This window comes from Heterocephalus glaber, unplaced genomic scaffold, assembly GCF_053883595.1.
Source record: "Heterocephalus glaber isolate CG9 unplaced genomic scaffold, H.glaber_assembly_v1.0 deba00001446, whole genome shotgun sequence".
NCBI lineage: Eukaryota > Metazoa > Chordata > Mammalia > Rodentia > Bathyergidae > Heterocephalus > Heterocephalus glaber.
The window spans coordinates 9,534,920-9,553,284 of record NW_028258298.1 but is presented as its reverse complement, the minus strand read 5'-3'; the positions used below and the strand labels follow the sequence as shown (position 1 = coordinate 9,553,284).

At 45.9% G+C, this 18,365-nt stretch overlaps 1 protein-coding gene across 6 annotated transcripts in view; it reads right to left on the bottom strand.

Annotated features, from left to right (window-relative positions):
* The window catches only part of Kirrel3 (kirre like nephrin family adhesion molecule 3), a 584,234-nt gene that overhangs the window by 79,322 nt on the left and 486,547 nt on the right, over nucleotides 1–18,365 (bottom strand). The gene's annotated exons all lie outside the window — the stretch shown is intronic.

Genomic DNA, 18,365 nt, shown 5'->3' with positions numbered 1-18,365 from the left:
ATATAGAAACCTTCAGAATCTTAAATATGGACCACAATCATAAACAATACTAAAGATAGCCTGGGGACTCACCAGACCTGTCTATGTGCCTGCTATGGGCTGGCAGTTTCCAGCTGTGGTTTCCACTCACTCTAAAAGTAAGGCAGCAGCTGAGCAACTCCACTGGGCAAACCCATGTTGCCCAGCACAGGGTATGCACTTGACCCACTCATTGGACCAGAACATCTCTGGGGAAGATTGGAGTTCTAGACCCTCATGGGTGCCATCCCAGGGGCTGTCCTGGGTGTGCTGCTCCAGGTCCCTTCCCCTTCCTCTGGGAAGAGGAGATGTGCAGATAATCCTGTCCTGGCAGTTATAGGCAGTGTTCCCTCAGGGTGGGTACACCTCAGAGGGAAAGCAATTCAATTAAGACCTGGTTCCCAGAGGGTGCTAAAATCCTCCCTCTGGAGGACCATTTTTTGCTATGGATTTTTAAGACTGGCAACTAGAGAATCACACTCCCTTTTCTCCTTTTTGGTGCAGTGTCTCTAGTCAATAAATAAATAGGAAATAAAGGATTTGTAAGAAAATAGAACACAGTCAAAAGGTAAACTTTGGGCTTAAAGGGGCCTAAGAGACTGGTACAGACTTGGAAATGTTTCCTGGTTTGTTGCTGTTTTCTTCTCTAAGCCCAGCTTCCGGGCGTTCCAATTTGCATCTCGGAAAGGTAATCTTTAAAACTGATTTCCCTCAGTTGCATTTCATTGGTGTAGAAACTAAACAGGCTGTTGCATTACAGTAATAACATCAACATTTCACCTAGCTTTGCCTTAATTATTTTTCTGTCTTGCCAATGGAACCTGTTTAATAAGATTTATAGATGGAAGGGAGGCAAGGTGGGCTTGTGTGCTGCTTAATCAGCCAAGCAGATTTCCCCCTTGTTGGGTTTCACCAGTATAAAATCAGGTACCCAAAACCTTGTAGTACTTAAGTAATAATAATGTCAACATTTCACCCGCCTCCCCTTTAATTATTTTCTTCCCTCACTCTTGCCACCTGAACCTGTTTAGACAAGATTGCCGTACAGATAAAAACCCGAGGCTCGCATTCTTTTAGGCAGGTAGGCTACTGCCTTTCTGACACTCATGTTAAAAGGAAGTTGTGCTTGCAGAAAGGCTTCCTCTTAGATCTTCATGGGGTGGGGTGGATTCCAGATGGACGAGATGTAATGGGAAAAGAGGGCAGCCAGGTATGCAGGAGGCATGGCACTGAGGTGGGTACACTGGCCTGGGAGCCAGGTGGGCACTAGAAGCAGAGGAGGAGCTATTTCTGTATAGCTGTTCTTGCTCCTGGGTAGGGAGCACCCACTGGTCTAGGCAGAGGGGATCTGATGATGTGTTCCTCTAGGTAATTCCCTGGTGCCATGTAAAAAGCACTGCTAGCTGGCTGAGTGGTCAAGGGGAACTGCCCCAATGCTTCTGAGGCCTAAATTGCCCAAATTGAAGACGTGGGTTGCTATGGAATGGTGTCCTCCCAATTCATGTGTTGAAACCCTAACCTCTGATATGATGATATTTGGAGGTGGGGCCTTTGTGAGATAATTAGGGTTAGATTAGGTAATGAGGATGCACCCTCCTGATGGAATTAGTGCTCTTACTAACAGAGGCAGTGTCAGAGGATGCCTGTGCATGCCTATAGAAAGGAACCTGTGGGGACATAACCCAGAGGCAAGCTCTCACCAGAGCCTAGCCATGTGGGATCCTGAGAAATAAATGTTTGTTATTTAAGCTATCCAGTTTATGCATTTGTTATAGCAGCCTCAGTTCACTAAGCCACTGGTCTAAATTAGTCATTCCTGGGGATTTAGCTCAGTGGTTCCAGCACCTGCCTTGCAAGCCCAAGGTCTTGAATTTGATCCCCGCTACCAAAAAAAAAAAAAAAAAAAATTAGTCATTCCTAAACTTTTTGATGAGGGCCAATTCCTTTGAGAACGTGGAATCTTTCCCCAGAAATGCACACTTATGTTCAGAATTATGTGCAACTTTATGGGGACAAACGTCCTCACATCAAAAACCTCAGCATCCTGAATTCCTCTCTTTCTCTCATTAGCTGTCCCCTACCTCCACTGCTGCTATCCTGATCCGAGTCTCCTCATCTCTCACTCATATTACAAGAGCCTCTTAATAGTTCTCCTCCTTGTTTTCTTTCAGTCTCTTCTAAGCACAGCAGCCAGGGTGATTGTTGTAAAGTATAAGTTAAATCCTGTTGTTCCTTGCCTTAGAACCCTTTGATGATTGCTTTTTCATTTCAGGTGGGAATCTGGCTCCAATATCCACAGTTAATTTCTTCACCTTTGTTCAAATGCTACCTTCTCAGAGAAAGTCTGAATTGACCTATATCAAGTAAAGAAATTGAATTAATATGAAAACTTTCTCACAAAGAATCTCAGGTGAGATGGTTTCACTGGTGAATTCTATCAAATAGTATCAATACTTCACAAAATCTTCCAAAGATAGAAGCAGAAGGAATGTTTTGTCACTCATTCTACAAAACTACTATTACCTTGATATTAAAGCCAGAAAAGACATCATGGGAAGAAAGAATTATAGCACAGTATTCATCATAAATATAGATGGAAACACCTTGACAAATTATTACCGAACTGAATCCAGCAACATATAAAAAAGATTATATGCTATGACCAAGTGAGATTTTTTAAACCCCAGGAATTCAAGGTTGGGTTGATATCTGAAAATCAATAAATATAATATACCACATTAAAGAAATAGAGAACAAACCCACATGATCATTTTAAGAGATGCAGAAAAAGGGTGTCAAAACATTTAATACTGTTCATAAAACTCAATAGAGTTGTCAACATGTACAAAGTTACATTTAGATGGGAGGAATAAGTTCTGATACCCTATTACAAAGTAGGGTGACAATAATGTAATATGTATTTCAAAATAGCTAGAAGAGGGGACTTTGAATGCTCTCAACACAAAGAAATGGCGAATGTTGCTGTGATGGATGTTTAATTAGCCTGATTTGGTCACTGTATAACATATACATGTATGGAAGCACCACACTGTACCCCCAAAGCATGTACAGTTATATATGTGTCAATTTAAGAGAAAGTACATCTCAACAAGGTAGGAAATGATGGAAATTTTCCCTACCTGTCATCTGTGAAAAACATTCATTTTTCTTCATGTTGAAAGACTGGGAACAAAGTTAGGATGTCCGCTTTCACCACTTCTATTCAGCATTGCACTGAATTGCACATTCTACCCAGTATGGGGAAAAAGACATCAGTTTGGAAAAGAAGTCAAGCAATCATTATTCACAGACAAAATGATCCTGTATGCAGAAAATCTTACAGGATTCACAAAATCTATTGGACCTAGAAAAATTAGTTCAGCAAGCTTATAGGATCCAAAGATCCACATACAGAAGATCCTTGACCCATAGTTGTTTGATTTATGATTTTTTCACCTCATAATGTTGTGAAAGTACTATGAATTCAGTAGAAGCTATATTTTGAATTTTGAGTTTCTGTCTTTTCCCGGGCTAAGCAATATGTCATGTCACACCTCTGTGATGTATGACAACAGCAGGAGCCACAGCTCCCAGGCTGTGATCACAAAGGTGAAAAACTGGCACTCTATAGGGGCTGTTTGCTAAGAGAGACTATTTGATAGGTTCTTTCTGTCTTCCTTTTTCTTCCTTCCTTCTCTCCTCCCCTTCCCCTCCCCTCCTCTCCTTTTCCCTTTCTTTCCCTTCTCTTCCCTTCCCTTTGCCTCTCTCCCTCTCCCTCTCAGCCTCTCTCTTTCTTCTTTCTGTGTTGATGATCAGGCTTAGGTCCTTGCACATGGTATGAAACACTCTACCACTGAGCTATATCTTCAGTGTAACTTAAAATATCTTCAATTTATGAAGGGATATATCAGGACAGAGCCCCATAGTAAGCTGAGGTGCACCTTTGTAAAATTCATCTGTATTTTACGTATCAGCGATGAACAGTCTGACAATGGAATTAAGAAAACAATTCTATTCACAAAAACATCAAACAGAAGAAAATAATTAGGAATAAACTTGACAAAAGAGGTGTAAGATACATACTTAAAACTACAAAACATTGCTGAGGAAAATCAAAGATCTAAAAATAAGCAGAGAGACATTCCATGTTCATGGAGGGGAAGACTCAATATTGTTAAGATGAAAATTCTCCTCAAATTGATCTATAACTTTCATGCAATTCCCATTAAAATGCTAGCAACCATTTTGCAGAAATTGACAAGCTCATCCCAAAATTTATATGAAAATTCAGGGGATCCAAAATAGCTGAAACTATGTTGGAAAAGAACAAAGTTGAAGGACTCACTGTTCCTATTTTAAAGACTTAACCATAAATCTATAATAATTATGATAGTGTGGTTCTGGCACAAGAACAGACATACAGATTAATAAATCATAAGTTAGAACTGTTATATTTTTGGTCAGTTGAATTTGAACAAAGGCATGGAGGTAATTCAGTGAGGGAAAGGACAGTTTTTAAAAAAATGATGCTAGGACATCTAGTTATCTTTCTGTAAAAATGATGAATTTAGGCCCTTACCTTACAAATTATGCAAAAGTTAATTTAAAATGAGTCATAGACTCAATGTAAGAGCTAAAACTGTAAAACTTCTAGAAGAAAATATAGGAATAGGCTATCGTGGCTTTCATCATGATAGCCTGCTCTGTTTTCTCCAGGGTGTACTCCCCCTACCCCCCAACCAGGGACTAAATTCAGGACCTTGCACTTGCCAGGCATGCGTGGCATCACTGAGCTGCATCCCCAGCTTCCAGGGTGTACTTTTATCTTGCTTTTCCCTTTTCTACTTGGCCCAAGTTTGCTCTGCAGAGCCAGTTTCTCTTTCTTCACTCTTACATTTTCAAATAAACTTTACCACTGCAAAGAAATAAGAGTAAATCTTTGCAACACTTGATTTTGTGGAGTTCTTAGATATAGTATCAAGGGCACAATTCACAACAGAAAAAAGATGAAAGCTTTTGTACATGTAAAGACACCATTAAGAAAATGAAAACAAGCCACAAACTGACAGAAAATATTTGTATATCATGTATCTGATAAAGGACTTGTATTCAGAATATATAAAGAATACTTATAACACAATATTAAGGCAAAAGATTTGATTTTACAATGAGCAAAACATTTGAATAGACATACAAATGTTTTATTACATTAAAGGATGCTCAAACACTAGTCACTGGGGGAATGCAAATTAATGAATGATAGAATAATATTCTGAATCTACTAGAATGGCTATAATAACAATAACAAGGATGTAGATAAACTAGAATGCTCAAACACTGCTTGTGGAATGGAGGAAAATGATACCGCCACTTTGGAAAACAGTTTGGCCCTTTCTTAAGGAGTTAAGCGTAAATGTCTAATGACCTATCTATTCCACTCCTAGAAATATACCCACGAGAAATGAAAATATATCTCCACACATAAACTTGTTTGTGAGTGTTCAGAGTAACATTATTCATAATAGTCCCAAACTGGACACATTACAAATGTTTACCAACTTGTGAATGGATAAACAGAATGTATTATCTATAGAATGAAGTGGTATTCAGCAATAGGAAGAAGATACTGGTACACGCTACCCCATAGTCACATCTCAAAACCATTATGGTAAGTGAAAGGAGCCAGACTCAAAAGGCCACATATTGTCAGGTTCTTTTGATATGATACATCCAGAAAGGCAAAGCCATAGAGAAAGAAGCAGACCAGTGGCTGCCTAGGGGGACCAAAAAGGGGATTGTTTCAGGGTTACAGAGCTGTTCTCACATTAAATTGTGATGATTGTTGTACGACTCTATACATTTACATCTACATTGTGTTGTATACATAAAGTGGGTGAATTTAATAATATGTAAAATTTATTCCAATGCAGCTGTTAAAATAAAGGGGGGGCACATTTACCATAATGTCTAACCTGGCCACTGAATCAGCTCTTCCCCTAAGGCTTCAGCCTTATACCCTACTCTACTTTTTTGGTAGCATTTATCATGGTCTAATAAACTATAGAACTTTCTTATTATATTTACAGTTTGTTGTCCAACTCCCTGTGCTAGAACACCAGAGTGTTCATGACAGCAGAGTTTTTAGTTGGTTTTGATCACTAGTGCATATTCCCAGTGCCTAGACTAGTGCCTGGCGTGTGGAAGGTGCATAAGATGGAAAACTGAATGAATGAAACACTGCTGGCTGGAGGAGTCCTTCCAGCTCTCAAATGCTCTAATCAAGGTTAGATTCTAATCTAGGTCTTACCAGAGGCTTCTGTGGTCTTTAGTAACTATTGCCCAGGCCAAAAGAGATGCAGGCCTAGGGGCGAGATATGGCATCCTGGCTGACCTTTCCTCAGGGGTCAGCTTTGACTAAAAGGGTCGGAGGTCTCACCATCCTTTTCCATGCACTGGGCAGACTGTGTGCACCGCCATTCCTTGAAATCTGGAGCATTGGCTCTAGGATTCCCCACTAGATACACGAATCTGCAGGTGTTCAAGTCCCTCATGCAAAATGACCTGATATTTATGTATAACCTACACACACTCTCCTGTATACTTTAAATCATCTCTAGGTTACTTGCAATACCTAATACAATGTCAGTGCTATGGAAATGGTTTTTATACTGCATTGTTTAGGTACTCATGACAAGAAAAAATCTGTGCATGTTTAGTGGAGACACAATATTTTCCTCATATTTTGTAGGTTCAGAACCCTCAGACACAGAGGGAGGGCTGTTTCCTTTCCTTATTGGCCTCAGTTGACAAATCTGTGAAATGGGTTCTCTCAAGCATTCCTATGACTATTCATGGGAGGAAGTGAGCAGAGGGTAGGAGGAGCAGTGTGTTCAGAGTAGAACCAAGCCAGCCTTTCCTGGGGGACAGCTGTGTGGATCTACGCCTTCTCCCCACTTTCTTTCCTCCACCATGGAAGGAAGCCACCACCTGGGTGATTTCTCAGCCCCTAACACCATTCCTGACATATTTACATATGGAAAGCTCTTCATTTACATAAACATTTACAAACACCTGATCAACTTGTGAAAATGTGATACCTTTTTGGAAGGCAGCCTTCTCGGGTTGTAAGGCTCAGCTATTTATTTATGTGGGAAGGATGCAATTGTGTGGGTTTCTGGGGACCTGTGAACCTCCCTCTCAGGAAAACCTCCCTTTGGACAGAACAAAGCAGGGACCAGGGCAATGGGGTAAGAAGTAGCAGACAGTCTCCAGAGAAGGCTGCTCCATGTGGTGGAGGCAGGTGCTGTGGGCCCCTGGCCTGGCTCCCGGTCATAGCTGTGAAACAGGATTCCTGGAAGGGGGCTGGGAGCCTTTGGTTCATTACTCAGGCAACTGCCTGACTCTGTGGGCCTCAAGACACTCTGTGGGCTCATACAGGGTTACTGGAGTTCCCAGGGGCCAGAAGGAGCCCTGTATCACTGTCCATATCTTAAGAGGGAAGTCAGGCAGCTGTGAATCTGAGCAGAGTTAGGAGAGGGCAAGGGTTTAGAAGCTAGAAAAAACCAAGTTCAGATTCTGGCTCTTTACCCTTCTTGTTTTGTGATAGGAAGGAAACATCCTTAAATAGTTCTGGTTCTAGATGGGCATGGTGGTGGACGCCTGTAATCCCGGCACTCAGGAGGCTGAGGCAGGAGGATCACTGCGAGATTGAGACCAGCTTGGGCTACATAGTGAATTCAAGTCCAGCCTGGACTACAGAACAGAACCTTGTCTCAACCCCCCACCCCAAATGGTTCTGGTCTTCTGGTTCTCTTCTCTCTGTATTGTTCCCCCACTTGGACCAGCCCACCAACTCCTGCTCATCTCTAGATTGGGACTGTTGCTGTCACCATCACACCTTTGGGAAGAAATCCATTTCCTTCCTCTAGAACAGGCATGCAAGAAAACTCAGGCTTTGCTTGAATACTCCCAGAGATGGAGAGCTTACTATTTCACCAGCTCCAATTGTTAGTTTTAATGGTTAAGATAAAAACACTTCCCTCAACTCTGGTTCTGCCATCTGGAGTTCCATAGAATAAGTGTATTTTCCTTCTTCAAATATTTGAGAGGACCCCTATTCTCCCAAGTCTTCTTTGCAGCAAGCAGAGCTTACCATTTCTTCTAAGTGTGTATGCAGTACACCTCTCATGTCTTTTCCAGGTGCCAAATACTCTGGCCAACTTCAGGGGTCTCACTCTGTCCATGGTGCTGATCGATCACAGGTATCACAGGTGGCCTAGGCCAAGGATTGGGACTGATGCTGTCATGGTGTACTACTTCTCAGTTCTCTCTACTGCTGTTTCTCTCTAATTCCAAGGCCTTAGTTAAATCAAGACAATCTCCTGGTGTCCCCAGGGCCTGTGCACATAGGGAAAGTGAATGGCTAAAGGCTGGCAATGGAAGGACACATGAGGGCCAGCTGGGGCCACTGGAGACCCACAGCATTGGGAGTGTGTGTGTGTGTGTGTGTGTGTGTGTGTGTGTGTGTTCATATGCATGTATGTATTGGAACAGAAGAAAATTTGTGACTGTGTCTCTAATCTCCATTGCCTGCAGGGATGTCAACAGGTATGAGACTGTGAGGAAGTTGGTTTCAAGAGCTACACTGATTCCTGGGGTGCTTGGAAAGGCAGTGAGCCCTGGGTTCCCAAATGTCTGCCTGCAGCCCGACTTACAACATAGGCCTCATTGCCGCACCACAGTAACAGAGCTGTGGCCATGTCCCCTCTGGAAGTAGCTGCAGAGCACCGTAATATTAGGCCCAAAGCAGACTGTAAAGAGTTAACCCCACAATTGGCTTGTTTTGAAAAGTGAGTCTGGCTGAAGCCTACATGCCAAGGTCAGAGTAACTCGCACCCAAATTCCGTTCCCACAACTAAAACTTTCAGACTAGAAGGACACTGTTCTAATTACAATCATATATTTTGTCTATTCTGTTCCTAATTTGAGAATGTTTTGTCTTGTCCTTTATGAGCCTTGTTTACATTAATTTCCATAGAAACCACACATCGCCTTTACCCCAATTGATTGCCAATAAAAGACAGTGCCTGGGGGGGGCCGGGGATTTAGCTCAGTGGTGCCGCCACCTGCCTCAAAAGTGCAAGGTCCCGAGTTTGAACCTTGGTACCCCCCCCCCCAAAAGTCAGTTCCTGGGACTGGCCAGTGCCTTTGTTCATTACACCAGCATTGGTCGCCCTGGCACCCTGCTTTCTCTCTCTTAGTTCTGTCTCTTAGTGTATTTTTTTCTCAGGCCTGCATCACACACCGGGCAGGTGGGGACTAGAGACTTGTTGCAGGGGTCTCTGGCAAGTAGCAGTGCACCTTTTCTCTACGGAGAACTGACCACATCTAGGCCTTGGCTCCTGGCTGGTGGGCATTGCATCCTCTGCCTTGGTGGTGTCCTATCCCACCTGGGTTAGGGCCCCTGACTGCTCTTCCAGGTCCCCTATCTCCTTGCTCCTGGCTTCCATGAGTATCATGTGGGTCGTGTAACTTTGTCTCCAAACTCCCTCCCCAAACTACATCCTCTCTCACCCTATTGGCTGCTGGAGGGAAGGCTTCCATTTAATGGCATTTTCCTTTCTCATTTCATGCTGTAATGGAGATTCATTGCCAGTTTTAAATCCATAATTTGCCATGAAAGCCTCATCTCAGGCCCAGGCTGAGGTCAGAGCGGAGAAGTAGTAAGCTATTTTTAGCCTTGATCGGGCTCCCTGTCCAGCTCCAGTCTCTCTGGGCTTACCCAGGAGATGGCTCGCAGAGTTCTAGGCTGACACCAGGGTGCGAAGAGAGGGGTAAATCATTCATGGTGGCCTGGCTGCTCTGCCCTCCCTCTCACCATTGAGAGTCTCTTCCCCTGCATTTCATTTGTCACTGGGGGAATCGATAGAGAAATGGGGCTCAGGCCGATGATACCATGCTCCAACTACTCCATTCCTTTCTGGGCCTGACAAGGGGAGAGAGCTGATTCATAGATCAAGTCACCAAGGATCTGCCCACTTTCCAACAGTGACTGATTCCCTTGATGGAATGTTCTCGTGCCTTTCTACCACAAGGATGCTGATGATTTAGCTATGCTCTGCCTTGTGTGTGTGTGTACATGTGTACACACCTGTGTATTTGTCCTGAGTCTAAGGTGTCTCTGTGAGTATAAATATGATTGATACACAAACAAAGAATCTTGTAAATGGCCCATGGCCAACTGGGAGTGAAGACACTGGGAGGGAATGGGCTCTTGCTTGTGCTTTGGAAGGCTTGGATGGTTGTCTGAAGCTCCACTCAGCCCGGAGGAATGAGGCTGTGAAGGATAGAGTGGGTGAGGGCTTCCTCAAGGCAACTGCACGCCAAAGGTTGTAGGAAAGGGCCTTGGATTTCTTGGGCAGCCCCAGAGCTGTTGTTTCCATGTTGGATGACGGACATCAGCGATCAAGGTCCTGACTGTGCAAATCTCCACGGCCTGAGTGCACTTCCTCTTTGTTCAGTAGCTGAGCCTGCTCAGCATCTCAAAGGGTCATGCTTGGTTAAAAGAGCTAAAGGACGTATTATCCATGCTGTCAGGAGAAGGGAAGAGGGACTCAGGGAACAATGCCCTTCACGCCCAACCCCCAAACCATAAGCAATTATGAGAGAATCACAGTTAAAGAGTGCAGATTTCTGTTTCGTATTCCAGCTGCTGATTTTACCAGGGAGAAATGGAGGCCTGAGAGGTGAAGCATCATTATCCCATGTTGCATGGCTGCATGGTGGCAGGACTGGGGCAGGAGGCAAGGGCCTTCATCCTGCCTGCATCTGGAGAATTGCCGTGCTCTGTGTATGGTGGTGACACACGTTGTGACTGCATGAGGCCATCTGGAGAGCCTGACATCCTGGGATGGGGTGGGAACACTAAAGGGTGGGAAGAATAGGGCCACTCGGCTTTTGAACAGGAGGCTGAGCATCCTGCATGTGTAGTGGGCTCCCAAGAACCTCTGTGCCCTGCCCTGTCCTGGTAGTAAAAGCCAAAGGAGCTGGAGGAGCTGGCCATGGGACTGTCACTTGGGATGCCACTTCCAGCTCTAAATGCCAGTGAGCCCTTGGATATGCAGTGTCAGGCTTTCAGGCAACTCTGGAGAGGCTACAACTAGACAACTGCAGTCTGATTCAATCACCCTTGGTGGCACTGGCTCAGAGAGGGTACAGATGTATATCCCATCTGCCCCCTCTTGGAGAGGAGCCTGCCTGTCCTGCTACCTGCACGGGCAGGGGAGGGAAGTTCCAGGTCCATCTCCATCCTTGATGGAGGCTTGGGACTCGTTTAGTCCCTGTGGGTCTCCTGCTTCCTACCTCCTCTCCCTCCGTGACGATGGTCCAGCTAGGGAGGGGGACTCAGGTCCTAGTGGGGTGAAAGGATGAAAGGGGAGAAGGGTGGAGAGAGGAAGACAGAGAGGCCTTTCCTTTCTGGGACAATGTGCAGATTAGTGGGCTAGGGACACTGTCCGGGCAATAGTCTTACAGTGCAGAAGCAGGCAGGGTCCAGAGTGATGCAGCTCTGGAGGTCAGCTACAGAGACCTCCAGGGAGACCCTCCATCTTCCCAGGCCCACTGTCAGCAGTTGCTGTAGGCAGCTGCTCAGGCTGGTTCGAAGCACGGAGGCAGTCTGATTACTCCTCCCATGCATACAGGGTGGGCATCAGAGGCCAGCCCCCACCCCAGGGAGTTCTAATTTAGAAGAGGGGCCCTGTTCATCTGCTTCCAGCTACTGTCTCCAAGCCACGCTAAACCAGGTGAGCATGGGATAAGCTGGGAGGGAGGGAGTTAAAGGGAGGGGAGGAGGGTGGTGAGGACTGTGAAGGATAGGAACACTGAGGGTGGTCAGGGTTACCAAGACGGGCAGAGTAGCTGGGAGGGAGAGGGAAGGAGCCGGTGGTGGGGTGAGGTGTGTGGGAGCAGGTATACAATTGCTCAGACCTGCTTCCATATGGAACTTCAAGAGATAAGGATGTTCCTTTCCCTCTTATTTCCCCTCTCTGGCTTGTTTGCTGCCCCTATTTGGGGGTGATTGGAGGGTAATGAATGTGGCAGGAAACAGGCACACAGCACAAATGAGATACAGCACCTAAGACCAGGCCAGGGCCCAGGCAAAACACGCTTAATAAGGAGATAAGGAAATCAATTCTGCTTGTCTTTCCAGGTGTGTGCCAGGAGGGGCCTGCAGGAATCTGGTGTTTCTGCCTTGCTTGCTGCTTGGAATAGCTTCTCTAGGACATGGACTCGGTTGTCCTGGAAAGGAGGCTTGCTGGCTGGTGTCTTGTGACATTGCACAATAATAGCAATATTAAAGCAGTTACTGTAACAATAACAGCCATATGCTTATTGGTCTTGATGAATACCAGGCACTATTTTGAGATGTGCTTTGCACCTGTTGTTTCATTAAGTCCTTTCAATGACCCTATTAAGGCAGTATGATTATTTCTCCCATGCACACAGGAAATAGGCACAAAGGAACTAAGCAACTTGACCAAGGTCACTCTGCTGGTAAAATGACACAGCCAGGTTTCAAGTGTAGGTATCTTGGTTTCCAGAGTCTCGGGTCCAAACCATGGCACTGTACTGGCTCCTTGCTATGGTTCGGAGCTGCAAGGTCCCCCAGAGGTTATGTATGGAAGGCCTGTGGTGCCAGTGGGAGGGGGTGGAGCCTTTAGGAGGCATGGGCTGGGGTAGGAAGTTAGGTCATTGGGGTGTGCCCCTAAAGGGGTCACTGGGACTCCAAGCCCTTCTCCTCTTTCTCTGTCTTCACCTCCAATGTGTGCTCCTGCCATGATGAATGGCTGCACCACACGGCCAAGGAAGCACAGACTGAGACCTCTGAAGCCATGAGCCAAAATAAACATTTTCTCCTTTTAAGCTGGTTTATTTCAGGTGTTTTGTCATAGTAACAGAAAGCTAACTAACTCTCTAAACACAATACAATGCAAGACAGCATAACACAGCTCTCGTATGTATTTGGGGCTTCCTATGTACCAGGGACTGTTCTTTGTAATGGGCTTTTGTGTTAACTCCCCCTAACCTGTCCCCAAGCCTGGTTGCTTCAATTACTGGACAAATATTCACTGCATACCTCATGTGTGCTCCTGAACTAGGCATAAAGTATGCCAGATGCATACCCCTCCACCACCACAAGAGACCCAGTGGGAGAAACAGGTAGCAGTTACTGTCAATATAACATGTTGAGTGTTTTGATTACCATACTTATAGAAGGAAAAAAATGACAGAGAGGGAAATAGAGGCCATGTGGACTTCTAGGAGGTCATCCTTAAGGAGGTGATGTCTAAGGTAACTCTCAACAGGTGGCATAAAGGTGAGAAGGGCATTCTGGCAGAAGTGCAGGGTGGAAAAGGGCCCAGAGGCTGTGAGTGGAGGAAGCTGTGATGGAGCAGGTGGGGCTGGGCCCTGGCTAGAGAGAGGGCAGATGGCAGGCCTCGGGAGACCTCACGTGCTAGGGCCAGGAGCTTGGGCTCTGTTCTGCAGACACTCTAACCCTGACTAGCTGCTTGGCTCACCCTTACCGACTTGTTTTTTGATGTCAGGACAATGGTGGAAGGGTTCTCACAAGCAGTTTCTGCAAGAACCATTTGGAAGCTAGCATCCTCCAGCTCTGTTTCAGCTCTGCCTTTCCTTGCTGGATGTGTCTGAATTATTCAGTGCTCCTCTCTGGACCCATCAACCTAGACCACTGAGGATGGGGAACCGGGATGTGCTGTCCATCCTGTGGGCATAGGAGAGCAAGTTCAGGACACAGACAGGTCAGGCTTATCTGTTTGCCTCAGGATCTGGGGTGTGGCACCACTGTAAAAGATGTCTTCTTCATTTTAATTGACCTAGTCTCCATCTTAAATAATTTATGTTGATTTAGGATGTTTTATTTCAAACAGGAACCACAGGATAGCAGAGTTAATATTAGAATGTGCCAGGAAGAAGAGGGAAATGGGGAGGAAGACTGGGAAAATGTCCTTTTGAATAATTAATCTGACATCTGACACCTCCTTCCCTAACAACTGTCCCTTAACCCCGCTGGTCTACTCTTTCTTTCCATAGCATCTATAACTATCAACATTCAGTGATATCCTAAAGATACACTTTGTTTAACCTGTTTATCATTTACCAGGTAGCTCACTCTCTGCTAGAACAAAAGCTCTGCCAGGGCAAGGATAGTTTTGTCTTTTACTTACTGATGAATCCCAAGTGTCTAGATCAATGCCCAGCACATTGTAGGCACTCAGTAAATATTTGTTGATCAATCAAATCCTTGGCATCCATTTTCTCCCTGCTCAGAGTTCCCCAAATCTTTGTTTCCTAAGTCTTTGGGCAGTTGGAAACGTCAAATGCAATGCCACCCTTACTGTACTGACCTGTGACAGGTTAGATATTTTTCAGGCCTGTGGTCCTGCACATGGGAAAAGTATGCATGCAGTCCCCATGTGCACATATGTGTGTGGGTACATCTTTAAAGTGCATGACACTTTATTGTTTATAGAGCATGCACATGTGTGCACAATTCTGAGATTGATATTTTTAGTATTCCCATTTATAGATGAAAAACTGGAAACTGCATTCATTAATTCACTGTTTTAAAAAGCCAAACAAATATTATTGAGTATCTCTTCTGTGTCATATTCTGGTTATAACATTAAATGCAAGAGAATGGTTCTGAACCTAATGACATCGTTCAAGGTCTCACAGCTGCATGAGGGCATTCTACCTCTTAGACAGGACACTTCCTATAGCTCCGCACATCTATGTGAGGGTCCTAAGTCATCCATGTGAGCTAAGTCTCCACAGAGATGGCTAAGTACACAAGGAAGGTGGGTATAAGGGGAGGTGGGGGGCTAAGGTACAAAGTCAAGTCCAGAATCCCAGAGGTGGACGGGACTTGGAGAGGCCCCATTTCCTAGCCTATGGCTGAGACAGGGTCTAAACTATCCTAGCCAATTACCTTCTATGCCTCAGGCCCCACACACATCTTGTCTCCAGTGGGAGATGACCCATTTTCCTGAAATAGTTGATGCAGCATGTTGCTCTCCCGACTGGAAGTACGGCTGTTTGGGAGCTGGACAGATCTTAGGTATTTTTTTTTTAATTAAAAAAAAATCATCATCTTTCATTTTACAGGCAGAGAAACCAAAACCAGAAGAGGATGAGTGACGGGATCAGGATCACACACTGGATAGTGGTGGGATCAAGACTCTTGCCTCTAAGTCTGCAGCTCTTTCTGTGATACCAACACTCCCTAGTTGATCTGGAAGTGGAAAAACGCCAGTCGACCTGGCAGCTCAAAGCCTACTGGGGTTCCCTGTCTTCCTGCTCTCAGCAGGGCAGGCCCGACCCCTTCCCCCTCTTTCCCTTGTTTTCTAGCTCCCTCTCTCTGCCTCCCCAAGTAGCAAATGCTCAGCTCAAAGTTGCTCCTTGCCTGATTGCATCTGAGAGCTGGAAACACAACGCTAATTAATGTGTCTGTGACTCGAAGCTTAGCTGTCGGGCTAGTCCCCATACCCTCCCTGGAGCCTGACAGGCCCTGCAAACTGGCCCTCTGGCTTTTCCAAGCACGCTGCCGAAAGATGCATATTTTAACAATGCACATCTGTTGGCTATATAATCTCTCGTATTTACCCTCCTCACTTTGTGCTTTGATGGAAGACCCCTGGGGGCTTCCCTCTGTTCTAGTCAAAGTGTTTGCTTTGCAATTTTGCCGGGATACCATCTGATTTTGTGCTCACATCTTCTGCAGGTTCTAATCAGGCTCTTACTTTATTTAATTAAAAATCTATCTCAGGCAAATACAGACTAAATTAGGAAGCTCTCTCATTCCTGGAAGGGGAGAACACAGGCCCCCTCAGGGAACCAGCTGGGACATTTTCCCAAACTGAGATGTCACAGAAAAGCAGATGAGGTCTTGGGAAAGAAGCCAGCTGGACCACAGTGCACAAACACCTCTGTCCCCCTTGTGCAGCAGCTGTGCTGCCCTCCACTGTCACAGGACTGGGGCTCTCTTTCCAGTGGAGTGGGTTGGCTTCTGCTTGCAGGGCCTCTCTTCAGGGCACAAGGTATGCACCTGGAGAAATTTAGCCAGGCAGAGCCCTGCAGGACCAGGAGCAGGGAAGGATTCGTAGGACTGGTGCGTGACTGAGGGGTAGGGACAAGAAGTCTACCCCAAGGAGTTAGGGAGGACTGCTGGCAGATCCCAGGGCAGCTCTTTTTTCTTTTGCTGGGGTTTTAGTTTTCTCAGGATGAATGGTGTTTTTGGAGAAGGCACTCAGCCTCCCTTGCTGGCTCTCAGGAAATCTACCAAGGGAACCCTCTGGGCTCTGTATAATCAGCACTCCTTTAGCTGGTCTCCGGACTTGCAGGAATGCCTCCCTCAAACAAACCCAGCTCCATGTCCAGAGGGCAGTGCCAGGCCAGACCAGTGCAGAGGGAGATGTGACTCAAGACAAAATCAGCTCTCTTCAGATTGGATCCTGAGGCCCTCTTCTGCGAAGCCTGGCTCTTAACTAGTGGAATAGATGACATTCTGCTGGCATTTGGGACCAGGAGGTGGCAAAGAGCATTGGTCTGGAGTTGGGAAATGTGGAGTTCATTTTAAATGTTAATTAGGCTGTGTGATATTCTTTGAGTGTATTTGCCTCTCTAAGGTTCTCTATTTCCATATCTGCAAAACACACAGAAGAATTTGGACTTTAAATGTGTTCGACATTGTGGGTTACTGTGATAGAGAAGAGAAAGTAAATGGCTATACTTAGCTGGCAAGGTTGGTGCACCCTAAGGAGAAGATGAGTCTCCATCTACTGTAGATCCTGAGTGAAGTCAGACTGGGCAGTGCTCAGGTTCTGCTCTTTCTAGGGCTCTCTGGTCCTTTCTAGTAGGCAAGGGAGCAGAGGCAGACCTCTGAGTGTGGGAGGCTGAACTGTCTTTGAAGATGAAGACCCTGTAGCTCTGCTTAGGGAATCTGTTCTGGCATTTTGCAAACCCCCAAATCAGAAAAATAGATGAAGTCCTAAGTCCTGCTGCCTCCTCCATCAATCCTACACCAAACTGTGGACCCATTTCCAAGTTAGCCATTTTCCTTGGAGGAAGGAGAATGGCTGTCCTCCCTCGAGCATCCCTGGCTGCTCCTCCAGAGGCTGCCTGCAGCCAGGTTGCCCAGACTTTGACCTGCCAGATGGTTTATTTTTCAATCTCTTTCTTTGAAGACCACAAGAGACTCCAAAGGTAGAATAGGCCTGGGAGGTTGGCCCTGCCAACCCTCCCCATCTCAAGATTCCCAGCTCTGATCTAGTAAGTGGTCCTCAGGGTCTCATCTGCTGCCCTGCTTGAGAGTTCCTGCCCTGGTGTGTCTGGCCATGTAGATCTGAAGAGTACCTGACATACTCTTAAATATTTCATTTCTGAGCTGCCATGAGCCTTATCTACAGACCACGAGGCAGCGCCCCAGCTGCCGACCTGTCGTCAAGCCTCTGCAGCAGCTGCCAAGAAGAGACCAGCAGCCGGGCTTCCCTCTTCTGGCTGCCCCAGCCCCATCCATATGTGCCTGGCAGAGGCTTCTCTATGAGAAGTCCTGGCCCGGAGACCCTGGGCTAGACCCTCTGCTTCTCAGAGCCTCAGTTTCTCACCTGGGATAACAGCCCTTGGTTCCCAGAATAGCACAGAAAGAGCTGAGGTGATGTGTATTGGAGAGCTTTGACAGTTGCTATAAACCACTGTGCAAATGGAGCTATTATTACTCTTGTTCCAGGCTGCTTCCCTGCAGCCCTGAGTCTCTAGAACATCTGGCCAGAGGAGGGAGACAATGGGGGCTGAACTTTTCATCAGAGATAGGCAGTTTGTGGGGTCACCAAGCAAGCCCATTCTTCAGGCAGGTCTGCTGAGTGAAGGAGAGGGGACACTGAGCAAAAGACCCTGGAGAAAAAGTATAACTTGGAAAGAGGCCTGAAATGGATTTTCCCAGGACAGGAGAACCAGGATTCCCAGGGAGAAGGGGTAGGGAAGGAACACAGGTCACTGGTAATCCCTCGTGGACACCAAAATCAGGTTGGGGCTGGTTTTGCAGTGGACGTGGACAGCGATCTGGCCTGCATCACATGAGTAGATCACCCAGGAATCCTCCTTAGCTCCCTAAGGCACAGTTACCCACACTGAGGTTGGACAGTCATAGGTTGGCCTTGGCCTTGGGATTCCGAGGCCAGGAGCCCTCTCTTGTCCGCTGTGGGTGGGGAGAGGGGGAACAGTGGCTGGAGGCTGATGAGATAATGCCTAGCAGGAATCCCCTCCCACAA